Source organism: Cyanistes caeruleus, chromosome 3, assembly GCF_971803275.1.
Source record: "Cyanistes caeruleus chromosome 3, bCyaCae1.hap1.1, whole genome shotgun sequence".
NCBI classification, from domain to species: Eukaryota; Metazoa; Chordata; class Aves; order Passeriformes; family Paridae; genus Cyanistes; species Cyanistes caeruleus.
Window position 1 is genome coordinate 80522856 of NC_141703.1, and position 17618 is coordinate 80540473.

General features: G+C 40.0%; 1 long non-coding RNA gene across 1 annotated transcript; it reads left to right on the forward strand.

Annotated features, from left to right (window-relative positions):
- Positions 1–10122: 10122 nt before the first annotated feature.
- On the forward strand, positions 10123–13580 carry LOC147654282 (uncharacterized). The gene is made up of 2 exons (XR_015283959.1): positions 10123–10243; positions 13157–13580. It is a non-coding gene; the product is annotated as an uncharacterized LOC147654282 (long non-coding RNA).
- The last annotated feature ends 4038 nt before the right edge of the window (positions 13581–17618 follow it).

Here is a 17618-nt window from a genome sequence, read left to right on the forward strand (position 1 = left end):
ATTCAGATAGAAACCGCAGTCTCCATTGTTGCCTGATTTGTTTCTACTTCATCTGCTGTGCGTTGCACAGTATTTGGATTTGGTTTTGCTTTGTGTTTTTATTTGATGTCATTCCCAGTGCACAACTCTCCTTGGCAGCAGTAGACTGTCCATCATGTGAAACAGACAACCACAGAACTTGTCTGTGTTTTCTGATCCAACAGATGAGTCAACACTGCCTCTTCACTCCTATCTGTGTTGCCATTCCATCAGTCACTTTGCCATCTATGCCATCTTCATGTTGTTTTGTGAGTACACAAAACAGGACATTTTGTGCTCATGTTCCCATGTGGTGTTAAACTGTTTAAATTGAGTGGCAGGCTCTATGACTCAGTGCTTCATTAGGATGGATGGGATATGCTGTCCTTGTTGTGCATGCCTTCAGCTTCTTGATGCCAGCTACAACCCACAGCAAAATATTTCTTTTCTCATGGTAAAAATGCTACCAGTAAAAATCCCAGAACTCAGAATTTTCTCTAGGTGAGGGTGTTCCGCCATTTACACTGACCACCTCCACAATCAAGATGAGATCACAGACTTTTTCATACAGATGTTCCCATTCAAAGATTTCCAGAGGAATAGGAAGGTTTGGAATTCAATATACTGTGTGACTTTTATCTTGGGTGAATTTAGTGGAATTTCTTTAGTCATTAATAAGCCCTGCTTTCTTTCATATTGTATGTTAACTGTCTTCCCACCAGTGTGACACACCTGCACAAAGTTACACTGCTATCATGCTCAGTGTTAAATTCTACAGGTGCATGGCGACCTCTTTGTAAACCTTAAAGCTTCCCTCCAACTTGAAGGAATTGTTCTCATGAGTGAGCCTAGGGACAGTTTGTGGAGTTTTAACTTTTGCCTGACCTCTGAATTTCCCCATTGAGCACACATTCTATTAAAATTTTGACCAAGCTTACCATTTTCTCCCTCTTCTCTCACTCCAAGATTTTAGTTACACTACTAATCTGGTAACTAGCGTGAAAGTTAGTGAATACTAAGCTTTCTTGAGGATGAGTTTTGCACTTGACAATACTCCTCCATTTCATCCCTTATGAACTTCAAGGCAGTTTCAATGTTTATTGCTCTTCCCCTTTGTTTCTTCTACTAACAACTTCAGGCTGCTTGCATTTTGTATGCCTTGGCTATATTTTCTCCAACCAAAAATCACCTTTTATCATTTTTGTGGGTTAATATTATGACTAACTGCACCATCTATCAGCAAACAAATTGCTCTTTGATATAAAAGCAAATCATAAAAAGCAGCATCCTTCTTTTTCAGTGCCAAGAGAACCTTGGGATCTGGCAAGCTTGTCAGAAATGCTTTCCTCATACTTTTTAGAGAACATAGCAAGATTTCTCTCTCTCTTCATTCCTTCCCAATTGAAGGACAAGACAGCTAAATGCTTAGTAAAGTCAAGAAAAAAAAAAAATATATAAATGCCTGGCTAATAAATACAATTACACTGTATTTCTTGGCTTTAATAAAGAATATAGGTTACTATAATAGTCAATAGTGATGGCAATGATTTCACGGCAACTTTCTCCTAGGTTAACATCCATGTAAGAAAAGTTAATTTTATATGGAAGTTGCAGTCCAGACAACAGCAAAGCACTCTCATCCCTCAGGGATGACTGCTTCACTGTTTTGGACCTTTTAAAGCTATTATAGCTACCAGTAACTGTGAGAGTGTATAATACACTCAGATCATCAGGCATTCCATATTTATCAATATCAAGATATACAAAAAGTACTGTTGTGCCAACAGAGTTTTGACATTGATATCAAAAAGGGACAGTCAAAAATTGGAAGATGACCACAGTTATTTACAAGAATCTGCAGAAAAAAAGAACTGAATACGCATGAAATGTCTCAGGATAAATATAAAGGATGCCTATGTGATGTTTGGCCCATGGTAAAGAGGAGCCTAGTGAGCATGTGCTCTCAAAAATAAGTATGATCCAGGTGTCCTCCTGCAAACAAATACCTTTAAATAGCTATGGAATTACCAATCTTGCAATTACTTAAAATTAACAAGATGGCTGGTATCTGCAATATCAGAATCAGAAATGACTTCTGCTGTGGGGTGGGGGCATGGCTGTGTGCTCTACCTTTCACACCATACACTTATGGAAAGCATCTACTTCAGGACAGTAAAGTCCAATATTCGGGAAAGAGGTTTCATTAATTTTTATATGGAAGACAGATTTCTGCAGCATATAGAAATACATTAGGTATTACAGCTTCTTTCATCTTTATGTATTATTATGTTCCAGTCTTGGCTATTCCAGAATAATATATTCCAGATCTGTCATAGCCTTATTGCAATGGAGAAATTATCTACAATGCTGACCTATTATAACAGACACTAGATGCAATCTCATGCATTTATGTAACATTTAAATGGATTTATTCAAATTGGTGAAAACCTTTCTTTAGTTCTTCCAAATAAAGAACCATTAACTGTTATATTGACAAAAACTTATAGACTCTTCTGTGCTAATGTATTCCATTCTCAGCCTGCAGAGTGAGAACATTTTCATAGCATTTCTTCACAGATTAATTGATCTAACTGCAATAAGGGCTCTTATCATTCCTCTGCCAAAGATGAATATTGCTGCTAATCATGATGCAATTGGCACAATTGTGCTTCGCTATGAATAGCAGAGGAGAAATCATGTTTATGATGAGGTGGCCATGAATTTAGTAAGGCCACAGTAAACAGAGGAGAAAAGGACCAGCAGTAAACCATTGTCATGGTTTAATCCCAGCTGGCACTCAGCCCCACACAACCTCTTGCTCACTCTTCCACCACATCAGGATGCAAGAATAAAAGTAAAAAAAACCTGTGGATTGAGATAAAGACAGTTTAATAGGGAAAGCAAAAGCCATACACACAAACAAAGCAAAACCAGGAAGCCATTTCTTTCCATGGGCAGGCAGGTGTTCAGCCATCCCCAGGAGAGCAGGGACCAAACCTGTGTAACAGTGACTTGGGAAGACAAATGGCATCACTCTGAACCTCCCCCTTTTTCTTCTCCCCTCAGCTTTATTTGCTGAGCATGTTACCATGGGGTATGGAACATCCCTTGTGTCAACTGGGTTGTGTCCCCTCCTTGTGTACCCCCAGTCTCCTCGCTGGTGGGGTGGGTTGAGGAGCAGAAAAGGCCTTGACTCTGAGCACTGATCAACAGTAACTAAAACACCCTTGAATTATTAGAAGGTTTCTAGCACAAGCATGAAACATAGCCCCATACCAGCTACTATGGAAAAAATTAACTCCAGCACAGCAGTAAAATAGGCAGATAAGAATCCAAAAGTATAGACAGCATCTCTGTTAATGAAGGCAGTCTGATGTCTCACTGTCAACAAAGCAGCATCACCAGGGTGCCTCTCACACTTTTATTGGCAGCATTCCTGCTGCAGATGCTGTTAGTCAGCTCTGCAGGGAGACATTTTGCTGCTGTTCCCTTGTTCCCATGCACTGCACAGGGTTGGACAAATATAAATGGAGGGATTATTCTCCATATTGTCTGTCCTAAAGGAAAACTGTTCCTCTGCAGGATCAGAAGTCCATGCCAGTGATGGGGATTAAGTCTCCACAACTGATACTTTCCCCCTCTCTCCCTGTTCACCCCAGCTATGGGTACAGCATGGTGCCCACATCAGTAGAACATTAGGGATATAGGCATGATTAAAGTTGTGGTTTTTTTTATGTAAGGGAGAGGATAATTTCACTTATCTTTGTAAAAACTATAGGTGCAATTTCATTTGGACTGTATAGACCCACAGTGTAAAGAGTCAACTACTTCCAAGAGGAAATTCATCCTCTCACCTTAGAAATTTACATGAGGACAGGGAAAGTTGTTGTCCAGAGATTATCACACTGCATTTTTCTTTGTAACAGGTAAAATATATGACTTGAACTAAAGATTAATCTTTAGATATTTAAATCAGATGAGAAGAATTAGTTTTACTGTCAGTTTTCACTGGGAGGCAAATGTAGCCTTTCTCAAAATCTGACAGTAGCACCAATGGGAATGGAACTGATAATATATAAATCTGACTGCAGTTCCCAAACCATTTAATTGTCTATTAGAAAGACTCAGTACTTTGCAGAGGGAAAAGAGATAACTCAAGTGACTGAATTGACTGCTTCAATGGTGAAGAGGACTCTCCAAAGGAGAGAGCAGTGGATGTTTTTTACCTTGAATTCAGGAAATATTCCAACTATGTCTCCCATTGTATCCTCACAGACAAACTAATGAAATAAGAACTGCATAAGTAAACAGTGAGGTGGATTGAAAACTGGCTGAATGTTGGACTTAAAGGGTTATGATCAGCAGTAAAAGTCCAGCTGAAGAACAGTCACCAGCAGTGCACCCCAGCAGTCTGTACTCAAGTCAGCACTGCCTAACAGCTTTATCTAGGATTGGGTGATGGGACAGGATGCACCCTCAGCAAGTCTGCAGGCAATATAAATAGGGCTTGATGCACCAGAGGCTTGTGCTAACATTCAAAGGCACCTACAGGCTGGAAGATTGGTCCAAGAAGAACCTCATAAAGTCCAAGAAAGTAAAATGTCAGCTCTGCTCCTGGTGAGAAATAACCCTGAGCACCATGGCAAGGTGTGGCTGACAGCTGGACAGCAGCTGTGCAGAGAAGGACCAGAGAGTCCTTGTGAACACCAAACTGAATATAAGCCCATAACCAAGCCTCACAGCAAAGAAGGTCAACAGCCTTCTGGGCTGAATGACACGGTGTTGCCAGCAGGTTGAGGGACATGATCCCTTCCCTCTGCTCAGCACTGGTAAGACATATCTGCAGTTCTGTGCTCATTTCCAGGCTTTCCAGTACAACAGATATGGACAAACTGGAGTGAGCTCAGGAAAGAGGCATGAAGATGTCTGAGGCCTTTGGAAATCTTACATACTAGGAGAGGCTGTGACAGCTGTGATGAATCAGCCAAAAAAACCTCATGGGAAATCCTGACAATGTATAGAAGAGCTAGGGATGAAGGAAAAAGAAAGAGCCAAACCCTTCCCAATAACACTAAGTGATAGCACAAGACAGAGAAGCCACAAACTGAAATACAGGAAATATCACTTAAGTGGAAGACAAAACTCCTTCACAGTGAGTGTGTCAAACAGTGGCACAGATTGCACACAGAGGTTGTGGACTGTCCATCCTTGAAAATTCTCAAAACCCATCTGGGCAAGATGTTGGGAAACCAGCATTAGCTGACCCTACTTTGAACAGGGGGACTAGGCAGTCTCCAGATACGCCTTTCCATCTCAACTGTTCTATGATTTGAAGTTTGTAGAGTAGAATAAAAACAAAGCCTTCTTTTGTCCTCACTTAACCCATAGGCTTTGAGGTAAAAAAAATATTGAAAGACACACCTCAAAATTTCTAAGAGGAATTAGTTTGACTGCTTTTAACTGCACTTCTAAATGCTGTTGCACACCCTGAGCAGCCAAGCAAGAATAATTTGGCTTGTGTGGTTTTCAAAAGTATTTAACTTTGCACTAAACACTGCATCATTTGTATGCTCCATTATCTCAGTTTACCCTAAAGTCTTAGATATAGTAAAATGTTCTTTAAACTGAATCATTTATCCAGGTTTTGCTTTCCTTTTCCCTGAAATTTTTTTTTTAAAATCTTCTCCATAACATGTTGCTCAAAAAAACAAAAAGCTTTTTGGGATTCTTGGTTATATTTTCTTGGTTATTTATTCTTGGTTACTTTCCTACCGGTACTTTTGTTCTCTATCATGAATATCTCCGACACTAACACAGTTGTCACAATTCTCACTGTCTTTTAACCACAATCTCTTTTGATCTGCTCTGGCTCTGGTGCACTTTGGACCTCACACCTCTAGGAAGCCAACAGACCTGGATCTCTTACAGAAAGCAATTATTTTAACACCAATTATCCTCACTCTCAGCTTGGTTTGATAGAGAAAACATTTTATTTTCTACAAATTTCCACTGTCTAAGTAGCTTGCTGATACTTTTCTGGAAACCTATTTCTCTTTGTGTTTAGTAGACCTCAGCAGTATATCCAAATCACTCTCTTCTTTTTGTTACCTTCAAGATTAGATTGTGGCTTTAGCTTTTCCAGCTGTCTTTCCTCAGAGCTTGCAGCAGCTGCAGCCAGGTGCAGTGGAAGGGAAGAGCTGTGTTTTGTCATTGCCTGCTCAAGGGTCTGAGCTAGAGGTGATTCTTGGACAAAAGAAGAAGCAGTCAGTATTCTTCACAAAAAAAATTATGTGGGAAAAAAACCGAAAAAAAGTTTTTGGGTTCACTAATAATTTTGTTGAATTAGGTACCACAGAATTTTGTCCCATAATGACTAGACTATTTTGGTTCTTTGAAGTCATTTTCCAGAGGAGCTCCAAACATCTGGACCCTTTTGTTTTTATGACATTTCATTTAGTGACAGACCTGAAAATAGCTCATCAAGCATAATGACAATGGGATAAGTTAAAATATAGTTTTAATGCCTCTTCTGAGATGCTTATGCCTATTTTGTAGCTGATAAATTCCCTGGGTTAAATTATACCCTTGGATAGGAAATGGCCATCACAAAAGCAATGGGAGTTTGACATGGCCATCAAGGGATTATTAATAGCCCTCAGGGAGAACAGTATAAACATATTGCTTCTTCGACTGCTTTAATGCACTAATTTAGAAATCAGAATGTGATAGAAAAATGTTGATGGTGAGCAGATGCGTTTGCCGAGTGATTATTGCAAGTCTGGTTACTAAAGCTAAAAAAACACAGCAGAGCACTCAATATTTTTCCATGAACTTTAGGAGTCTAATGAAGTGTTGCTATCAGTTCTATGTAAATCACCACAAGCATGGCAAGCATGTTGCCAAAGGTCACCTCTACATACGAAACATATTGTGTCTGACTTAGATGAAATATAGGTAATACATTGATCTCATTGGCATATTGCATTCTCCCCATCTGTCATGTCCACATGTTTTTCACAGTGTATTGGAAATCTTTTAGGATGTTATTGAAGTGGCTGTAATTCCAGCGGACCTGCACATCATACATGAGATTCACTAATTTTAGGTATTTGTGGTATAAGACAGCCACTCCAACACATTAAATAGAACTGGGTTAGTCCTTCCAGACAGCTGGTAACTGGGACACATTAAAATTGAATCTCATAATGAGTATGAACTTGTCACTAATATGCAGGTGATCTTTTTGCTCTCACATTGAGGTTGCTGAGAAGCACTGAGTATCAGGTCTGCCATCATGACGTGTGTAGAAGAGATGAGCTTAAGTTAAGACACTCTGATTAGAAAACCCTGCTCCAAAGCTAAAATCCCACCCACATTCATCAAATATGGCTTTGTGGTTTACAGTTTCTAAAGTCTTCTTGCTCTGTGCCGTGACTCTTCAAAACTGCATAGGTCATCAAGCAATTTAAGAATACATGAAAAAGAGTGAGATTTATTTCCTTGAACTGTCATAGACCCAATAAAATTATGACAAATTGTCACTGATTTTCAGATTTATGCACGTTTTTTTATCTCTTGACAAGATACCTACCCCTCAAGGTGACCTGTATTCCCTTTATTCCAATTCTGTGTTTTCCTTTTAAATTGAACGCCTATAGAAACATGATATGAATGGAAAATCTAAAAATATTTGTCTGAAGCTGGAACATGAAACACTGGAAAGTAAGTGCCTTGTATTTCTTCCTCCCGCTGGAACATGTCATGTCCACATGGTCCATGGACTTGACGCATGTAAGATTACCTTACTTTTATAGATTCTGTTGAATGGAAGTGATTGCTGTTGATATTTGTTTTCCTGAAAGGCATTAATAGCTGTAAACTTCTACAAAAATTTCTCTCAAAGACAATTGGAGCATTTTGGACACCTGTGTCCCAGGCTGGTGTTGTAATCATTAATGTGAATTAAAAGCATCTTTACAAGGCTTTATGTCAAGTCTCTGAAACCAGTTTTACAGTGGAGTATATCTGGCCTATGTGCTGGTAACAAAATATGCTGCAACTGAATGTTATGTCAAAAGCTGGACCCACTAATGAGTAAGAGTCAATGCTTAGAGTTCAGTCATAGTGGGTCACCTCCTCAAGACTGAGAAATAAACTTCCCCATTCAATAACAACCCACAAAGCCCTGATCTTTCTCCAAAGAGTTCAAGGGCACAGGGAGCCTGTGAAATGTTCAACCTCTCTGCATGCACAGTGTGGAGGAAAATTACTTCCACCTCTCACCTTGAGAGTGAGGCTGGAATAACCCTAAAAGTCACAGAAGTTAGTAAGGTATCACCTTTCAGGAAAGAATGATAAACAAGCACTTCTGTATACAATAGTCTCTTCAACTGATAGTTTGTTTCTTCACATTTGAAATAGGCATATTTAAGATCTTTGATGATATTAACTTGAGGGGAAAAAATAGTTGATATTTAAACCTATCAATGTAGTTTGCTTTAGTTATAGGCTTCATTTTTTTAAGAAAGATTAAGATACTGTCTTGGAAAAAAACTGACTTAGGATAGAAGCCCTGTGTCCTTATGGGTTTATCTGTGGTCTTTCATGTTCTCCTCTTTGCTTTTCTTTAGCTCTCTCAAGGCCAGAATTAAAACTGAATATTCCAGAGGGAAAAAAGAAAATAAATTAAATGAACATTGTGTAATGAGATAGATTATTGAACTTGTCTAAAAAAGCATTTCATCTCCAACTGAGATCCTTTCTTCTTTAAAATACTTTGTTCTGCATCCAGTGGTCCTCTTATTGTACTGAAAGCTCATCTACTTTGTAGATCAGTCAACTTCCTAGATCCCAGTGACTCGCAAAAGTTATTTGTTGGATCAGAATTGGATGAAGCATGGGAAACTGCTGACCTTCCTGACAAAACAGATCTTGTCAGAAGTGGTTGGACTTTGTATAATAGGTAGAATTAAAAATTAGGTCTTTAGTTGACTGGGAGTGTAGTAAACTATTTCTTAGGGACTCAAAAGGGAGTCAAGTGCCTACTCAGTTTCAGAAAACAAGGTGAATGATCCATGCTCCCTGGCTCCTTCTGCCCCATTGCAATATAAAGTCCACATGCACCAGAAGCTGCCCTCTGACAGCAGTTTATAGGTCTTAACTTATCTGTCTCATCTCCTCCTTTTATTTAGGCTCACATCTTCACTTCCTTTACAACTGGACAAGACCCTGTGTGCATACCAACATCTCAGACACAGGACCAAAAGTGAACTCACACAGAGAATTGAAACAAATTTTAACAAGATGGGGTAGCCTGCAAAGGATTTGGCCCAAGGTATTAACCAGCCACTTGCTCATACATAACAAACTCCTTTTGTTCTCTCCTCTCCTCATTTTCCCGTGCTTGTTCTTTTCCAGCCTATCTTCATTTCCCTTTTTCTAGCTTCCTGCTCTCCCAAATAAACAACCCCACATGTTACTTTTCTGTCTTGGTCCCATTTTTGCTACCTTTGTACCCAAATTTGATATCTGTGATGCTGTTATCTCGATCATTTCAGCCACATGAGACACTGCTTGAAAGGGTTTTCTAGACCTCACCCCCTCAGCTCCCAGAGGTCCCCTGTACCTCTCTGCAGAAGTCAGTGGAGTCTGACTGCTTCTCACACAATTCCCCCCTAAACACCTGTAAGGTTTGCTTTAAATCATTTTTTTTTTTTAAATCCTTCAGAGTATTACCCATGGTTTCTGCCGTCTCCTCTCACTGCTAGTTGTTATGCCCCACAGCTTTTCATGGTCTGTTCAGCTAAGCCTCAGGCTGGGACCTAGCCTTCCCACCTTACCAGGGACATTTTTATTTTAAAAAAGTTAGCGTTGAGGATTAATTTTTCCACAAAGGCAAGTTAATCTTTAGAAATGAGACAGTCTAATGCAAGGTCATGAAGCTATCTGACATCAGAAGATTAGATTTTATCTGCACTTTGTCCTTTTTAGGAGCAAGATTTAGAACTGACAAAAACACATGATGGAAACTGGTAAAAAAAGAAACATGAGTGAACAATAAGATCACTCAAAATTTGACCTTAAAACCACTGATTGGGACTTCTCTTGCTCTTTCACTGTGTGTCACTTCTCTGTTCCTCCTCCCTCCGAACTGCGGTTGCAGGTCATGTGAAGACAGCTCTGAGACTCCTATTATCAGATAACCACCACAGACTCAGCCTTCAAAGTAAGGAAACTCAACCTCAACTTTATTTTGTCCTAAAATATTGAGAAATTTTGTATCAGTATGTTCTGAGTGGATTCTTTCCACTACATTACTGATATCATGAACTGTATGTCTTTCCTAGACTAAATTATTTTTAAAACATTTAAAAATCCTCCAAATGAGCTTTCAGTTTAAGAAATTAAAATTTAACAGGAGTATGATCAAGTGAAATGTTTTTCTGCCTCATCCAGTGGTAGTAGGTTCAATAACCAAGAAATCAGATCTTATGGGGTGACCTATGCTGTGCAACAAGCACTTCTGTATGCAGTAGTTTCTCCAACTGATAGTTTGTTTCTTCACATTTGAAACAGGCATATTTAAGACTTTTGATGATATTTCCACAATTAAAAAAAAAAAAGTCATCTCCTGTGTACAAAACAAATTTACAGTCATTGGCTTTTCATTCTCTGGTCTCTGTTTAAATATAGATTGTACAGTGATTTAACAGTGCATGCTCTAAGAGGAAGGAGCTTATGTGAATAAGGGGTAATGGCAGCCTATCAGTGAGTGCTTCACTGAGCCAATGAATACAAAGGTCAAGCAAAGTTGTTCTTTGGTTTTATAGTTTTATTTACAGTGTTCTTCTGTTCTTTCTTCTTGGATCATGGCTCTTGGTTCCTGCAGGTTGGTTATTCCCTCATTTTTCTTACATTATTTTATTTGTCCTGTACTATGGTGAATTTTTAACCTTCTCATGGTGCTTTATTCAACAAACATACACACCATATTTAAGCACACAAACTTATAGCTTCCTACAACCTGGCATCAATCATGTTGTTAGCAATGCACTGACCAAAAAAAAAAAAAAAAAAAAAAAAGATTAAAATAAAAAAGTACAGACAGAATCTTCCTTTTAGCAAATGGCTGTTCATCAAAATTAAAGGCAGCAACTTCCCTAGAGCAGGCAAGCAACCACCTGCCAGCAGTGCAATACAAGTTTTGTGCCTTGTAATAAAGAAGCTGCTCCATCTGAGTGTATGAGCAAGACCAGTGCAAGGGGCAGTAGAAAGCAACATTTCTATAAAGCATACAATAAGCACTTTTTGCTCAAAGCAGTGTAAACACATCAGCACTGTTCCAGAGGAAGTGGCTGCTGGCTGCTGTCCCCAGAACCATGAATCAAGAGTTAATCATCCTCCTAAAGTCAGCCACAAGACATTAAGCTGTGGTTTGAATGCCTCAGCTCAGAGATCTTCTCTGAAACCTGACTGCTAGAAAGCTTATTGCCTTTGCCTATTTTGAAGTCATTTAAATTGAGCAGCATTATTTCATGTAATTAGTTCTACTAATTTTAAATGCAGGGTTTGTAGGATGCATGAATCACTTTTTTTTTTTTTACAAAATCTAAAAATCTATCTGAAAAAGGAATACTATCATATTTATTACATTTGCTCTCTGTTTTCAGTTGCACTTCCCATTTTTCCAGTTCATTATTTAACTCTTCATTTTGCAAAGCTACTTTAACAAACCTTTGCTCTTTATTTTCTTTTATTTCAAGTGTACCCCTTGTTCCTTTCTCTGGTTTCTATTATTACACAGCAATAATCATCAACGTGCATGAAGGCAGTCACCAGGTTCCAAGAAACACTTTATTTGCAGCTAAGCTTGTGTATATATGCCTGAAGCACTGGTGAATTAATAAATTTCATTATCTTTTGTGCTATCACTGTGCATAAATATGCTGCTTGAAAAACAAATAGGCAACAGGTCAGGAAAATCCATGAACAGAGCAGAGCTGCCTAGCAGAGATGCCAGGAATGCCTGCAAATGCTTGGTATTGTCTCTTCCAGGCAGAGATAATGGCTTGGGCTCCAGCTGTGTCACTATGCTTTTGACAAATCCTTGTGGAAGGCTTGGCTCTCAAGTAACAGGCAGAGATCACATTCCCCTATCATTTTTCCCAGTTTGGGACCACCTATAAGAACATTTTTAGTTTCTCCCTTGATGAACCAAAATGTTAAAGCACTTCCCGGCACCACCAATGGTGAACTTGCATTATTATATATGAGTTGTACAAGGTCACATGAGGAGTTTGTGGCTTAGACAGACATCCTTCTCCTACTTCCTCCACCCATCCAAATTAGGATACTTTACATGAAGTTGCCATGGAAGCTGTGCTCTGCCAAACACGTGGCAGGTGTGTGCAGTTCTCATTATTGTGAATGTGAACTGGCAGGATACTCCAAAGGAGGAGAAAATCCCCTGAGATGTTATTCCATGCTGTTTTTCAAAAATGATTCTCTGTGCTACATCACTGAATATCTTATTTTGTCATTACAGTCTTGGCTGGCAGCTCATTTTTTAGAAAAACTTGTGTTAATTTTTATTTTTTGAAATAAAACCAGTGATATCCTCAGCACAGGAAGGACGTCAACCTGTTGGAGCAAGTGCCACTAGGAGGAGGGCCACCAAGATGATTAGAGGGATAGAGAACCTTTCCTGTGAGGAAAAGCTGATAGCACTGGGGCTGTTCAGCCTGGGAAAGAGAAGGTTTAGGGGTGACCTAATTGCTGTCCTCCAGTACCTGAAGACATCCCACTGAAGAGATGGTGAAGAACTTTTTACAAGAGTGTATAGTGACAGGACAAGGGAGAATGCATTCAAACTGAAAGAATTCAGATCAAATATTAGGAAAGAATCATTACTGTGAGGGTGATCAGGCCCTGGTACAGGTTGCCCAGAGAAGTTGTGGATACCCCGTCCCTGGAAGTGTTCAAGGCCAGATTGTATAGAACTCTGTGAAACCTGGTTCAGTGAAATATGTCCCTGTGCATGGCAGGGGGATTGGAACTAGATGATCTTGAAGGTCCCTTCCAATCCAGACCATTCTGTGAGTCAATGAAATATATTTTAACTGAAAACAATCTTTCACAGGTATACCCTGGGACCATGTTCTTGGTACCCTAGAAGTCAGCACAGCCCATAACTGTGACCTGATTCCAGCTCCATGAGAAAAAGATCCAATAGCAAATCAGACACCGAGACCTTCTCAGCAAGGCACATGAACCATAAAACCCGGCAGCCCTCTGAGATGGCAGTTAATCAGCAGGGCAGCAACATGAAACTTCTCACTTAATTCTTTGCATCAATACCCATGTTGTCTTCTGCTTCTGCAACAGGAATTTAAAATCTCACCAGACTGATGTTTCATATTCTCTGTGTATTGGTGAAAGTAAAAAGCATGGGAACATCCAGACCAAGGGAGATTTACTGTAAAAACAGTGTTTTTAACTATAAAATAAATTAAAAAATACACTACCCCAAAAATTATCCACTGTTAACCTTCATAACAGAAAAAGTGAAATCACTAGAAAGAAAAATAACAATTTAGAGAAGAAGTTAATTATGTGCTTTCATGTACTGCTAAAAAGAGTTCAGCTTTTCTAATGTAAATAGCCCAAATTCCTCTTTGAGTGCTTCATTTCTAAGTTCATAGTCTAACACCCTGCCAAAATTCAAAGCCTGAAAGCCTTTTGTCAAGAATGCATGAAATTAGTTCAGAAGTTTTTAAGATAATTTCAGAATTAGGTTGTTTTATTTTTTTCTGCATGCAGAAAAGAGCAAAGAAAAAGCTTCAGGCTTATTCTTCATAGTGAGATTTCTTTACAATGTGTTAATGAGTGATTCCAAGCCTCCATGCTTCACCCCACACACACTGCAAATGTTAATTTCATGTTAACCTAATAGACTTTGTCCAGTCTGGCTGCTGGGTAACTACAGCTGCTTTTGACAAGCCAAGAACACAAAAGAAATGGGTGCCACTGGATGAATTGTTGTCCTTTCAGCAGCAGCCCTCTCTGAGATCAGGGAATAGTATTTTAAACCCCATGCACTCTGCTTTTCCCAAAACTTTGGAGCAGGGCTTGGCACGACACTGTTTTTGTGCTACTTGTGCCAGGCTTTACTTGCAAAGAGGGAGCAACAGCCCAGGTCAGGTAAGGAGAGCATCTCTTCAGACAGAGCCATGGGGAATTCTCTGCTCACATAAATATCAGTGTACTACTCAAGGGCTGCTCAGCCGTGTGTCTGGAAAACCCAGGAATTCAGATATCAAGTGTCATTCAGTACCACTTCAGCATTTTAGTGCTAGGCAATATTTTAGGGAGAAAAAAATTCATAGCATTTTTATTGACTGCTTTACGGAAACAAATCTCTCATCTGCACTCCCTTCTTGAGAAGGGCCATTATATTGAACATTAAATCCATGGAAAGATGCTTGGGTTCACATCTATCTGAAAGCTTTAAGCCATTCCTGAAGGCTGAAAAACTGCAAGTTTTAATATACAGCTGGATTTCCTGAGCACTACATCCACTTTCCTTGATGCTTGTGTCAAACCACACCTGCCTGTCCAGCCTCAGCCTGAGCTCCTACGCCAGGCTGTGGTCGAGCAAGCCTGTGCTCTGTGTGTGCTGGGCGTGTATATTGTACATGTCTGTCCTGCCAGCTCAGCTGAAACAGCAACACCAGTGTTAACCTTAATTTACACCTTTTTCCTTTCTTCTCCCACCTCTTATTTGTCCCAAATGTCTCTTTAGGTAATGAGATATCTGGGCATATCAATTTGCCCGCAGCATTCAGATTCTGACAACATATTAATAATCAATCTTCAGAGTTCTTTGGGGACTATGTCTAAAAAACAAAATACTGGTCTTTCTTGTTCTGCCCTTATGGAATTTCCTGCTTTTCTTCATTTTGGACATCATGAAACCAGTCTGAGCTGGACTCTGGTGACTGTCCTGAACAGACAGGTGTAGTGAGCTCTCTGCATGGGCAGCTTAGGCAGAGGATGCAACCTAATCACAACCCCAAGGCCTCAACTGTAAACTAATAGCCAGCAGAACTATAGATGACTGATAAAGAAGAAGTTGATCTAGAATTGATAACATAGGTACATGTCTTCTGATTTTGTTTTTTTCATGCTTCCTTAAAAACAAACCTCAGACCAAAGCGAGCAATTGCAATATAAGTGTAGTGGAAACACTGAAGTGAATTCCATCTGGGAGAACAAAAATAATATATTGCAAAACTAGTCATGAGATGTTGCAGTCAGCAACCTCAGGATCTCGTTCAGGGAAGCAGCAGGATTCTGGGAACCAGCATGAAACACCAACGAGATGGGCTCCCGTTCATGAAACCATTTATTCAGCACGGGAACAAAGTCAGGTCCAGAACAGAGAGCCCTGAACAGAGGCCGAACAGGGTTTTTGGGGACAGAACTTTTGAGGGTTTCCGCCTTTGAGGGTAGACTTCAGGGTCAGGGACCAGTAGAAACACAGCAAGGGAGAAACCCCCAGGGACTCAAACCCAATCAGAACTCCTGGGCCACCCTTCACAAGGGGTTTGGGGTGGGACAATGTCTCCCCTGAGGCCGCTGCCACAATGAGAAAGCCCTTAGTTTGCAATATGCATGTTTTTCTAGACAAGATCTTGCTTAATGAGTATGTGTCTGTTATAAATCTGTATTGTGATATTGGCTTTCACAAGTATTAAGATGAATATTATATGTTAAATACTTTTTGGCTATGTATGTACTTTTTTTTCTTGCTAACAAGTTTTAAGCTTAAAGGAATCTCCTAAATACCAGCAAGGAAACCCCAGAGGGCAAAGACAGTGGGGCCCAAGCTGTTGTCAGTGGAAGAACAATAGAGCCCAAATTGTTATCTGAAGCCAAGATCAGGCCGTCGGCAGCAGGGGGAAAGATATGAAGCCCAGCTGCCCTCAAAGGAAGGATGAGGGGCCCGGACTGTTATCAACACTGACCATTTGCAGAAGAAAGGAAACCGGACTCAAAATAATGTTGGTCAGCAAGAATAATGATGACCAGCAGAAATAATGATTGTCAGCAAAAATAAAAACTATGCAGATCATGTTCTAAATAGGTGGAACCAGGGAGGGGACATGCTAAATACTTGTTGAAAAAGTTTGAATATGCATTAAACCCTCACAGCAGGAGGGGATAAAAAGAGTGTTCCTGAGATACCAGGTGTGCTCTTGGCAGCGCACCAAGGCACCCGGCCGTTTTAACCCTTTGCTTTATTTCCTTTGTCTCCTAATTGTCTTTTTGTTTATATTAAACTTTTTATAATTTATTAAGTGAATCTTGTTTTTAATAGTGTCCAACTGGCTAAACAATTTCCTTATGATCTTCCTAAAATGAAGGTACATGCTGGGTTTCATGGACCTCAGTTTTCAATGCCCACGACTAACAAATAATTCCAAGTAGGTAAGGAGCAATCATAGGACTGTAAAAGTAATCCTGACTGCTTAAATACTCTAATACATCACACACACACAAACCATATTTTTGTGTACCTATGCTACCCTCCATTTTGCAGTAGGACTCTCATTGCACACTCAGCAATGAAGACTCTTTGAAGTCTGTGTTCAGCAGTTCTTCCACGGGCAAGAAGGTGATTGCTGGGAAGAGAAAAGGATCTAAGTGAGAGAGGTGGACAAACTCCAGAGGCAAGAGAAACAAGTAGCAAAGAAAGAATGAGCATGAGAGCAGTGAACTTCACACTGGAAGAAAAGGCTGATTCCTTTTGCCTTAGTGAAGCAAAGAAGGGATAAGATCACTTGATGTGGCATTTCATTGGACAGAAGTATCACTTATTTTTGTAAAAATGAAGTACACAGTCAGATTCACTGCTATAAAAGAGTCTGAAGATTCTGAAGCTGGGACTGCACTTTGTCTCTCCTGTGAATGGGAGAGGACAATTTTGTAGCTGAAAAACCACCCAAGCTGAGGGTTTGCAAAACTGCTGCATCAACACTGCTAATCTCAGTATAAATGTCTCAGCTGGGGTTTCTTTCTTTGCTTTACAGCTGTATCACATGAAGGTTTAACCCTTCCATTCTCATCTGCACAAAGCTGCACCCACTGTCACAAGGAAAAATCCTTGCAGTACAGAACTTACAATGTCCCCTCCACCCCAAGGCCTCAGACCAACCAAAAAAACAAGGCATCACACACAGGGTAATCCCTCTAGGCTGACAGGACACAGCAGAAAACCTCCAGAGAGCTGTGCTTCAGAGGCCAGCTGGACACCTTGCTGGAGAACAGCACAGGAAGTTCAGGTATCTCCTGTTTCCATTCCCAGCACTGTCCTGTCCACAGGATGACAACAGAGAAAGAAACCTGATTGTTTTTCCATATCCTCAGGCCTTTTCAGGACTGCTTAAAACTCACAAGCTTTCCTACAGTCTGCTTCTGCCTTCAATCTGTCACTGCCCCATGGATATAGGGTGAAGAGATCACTGCAGTTCTAAATCAGGCAGGAATCATATGCCCCATGCCTTTGCAGAGAGCTAAGTGGAATGGCATCAAAGCAGTGG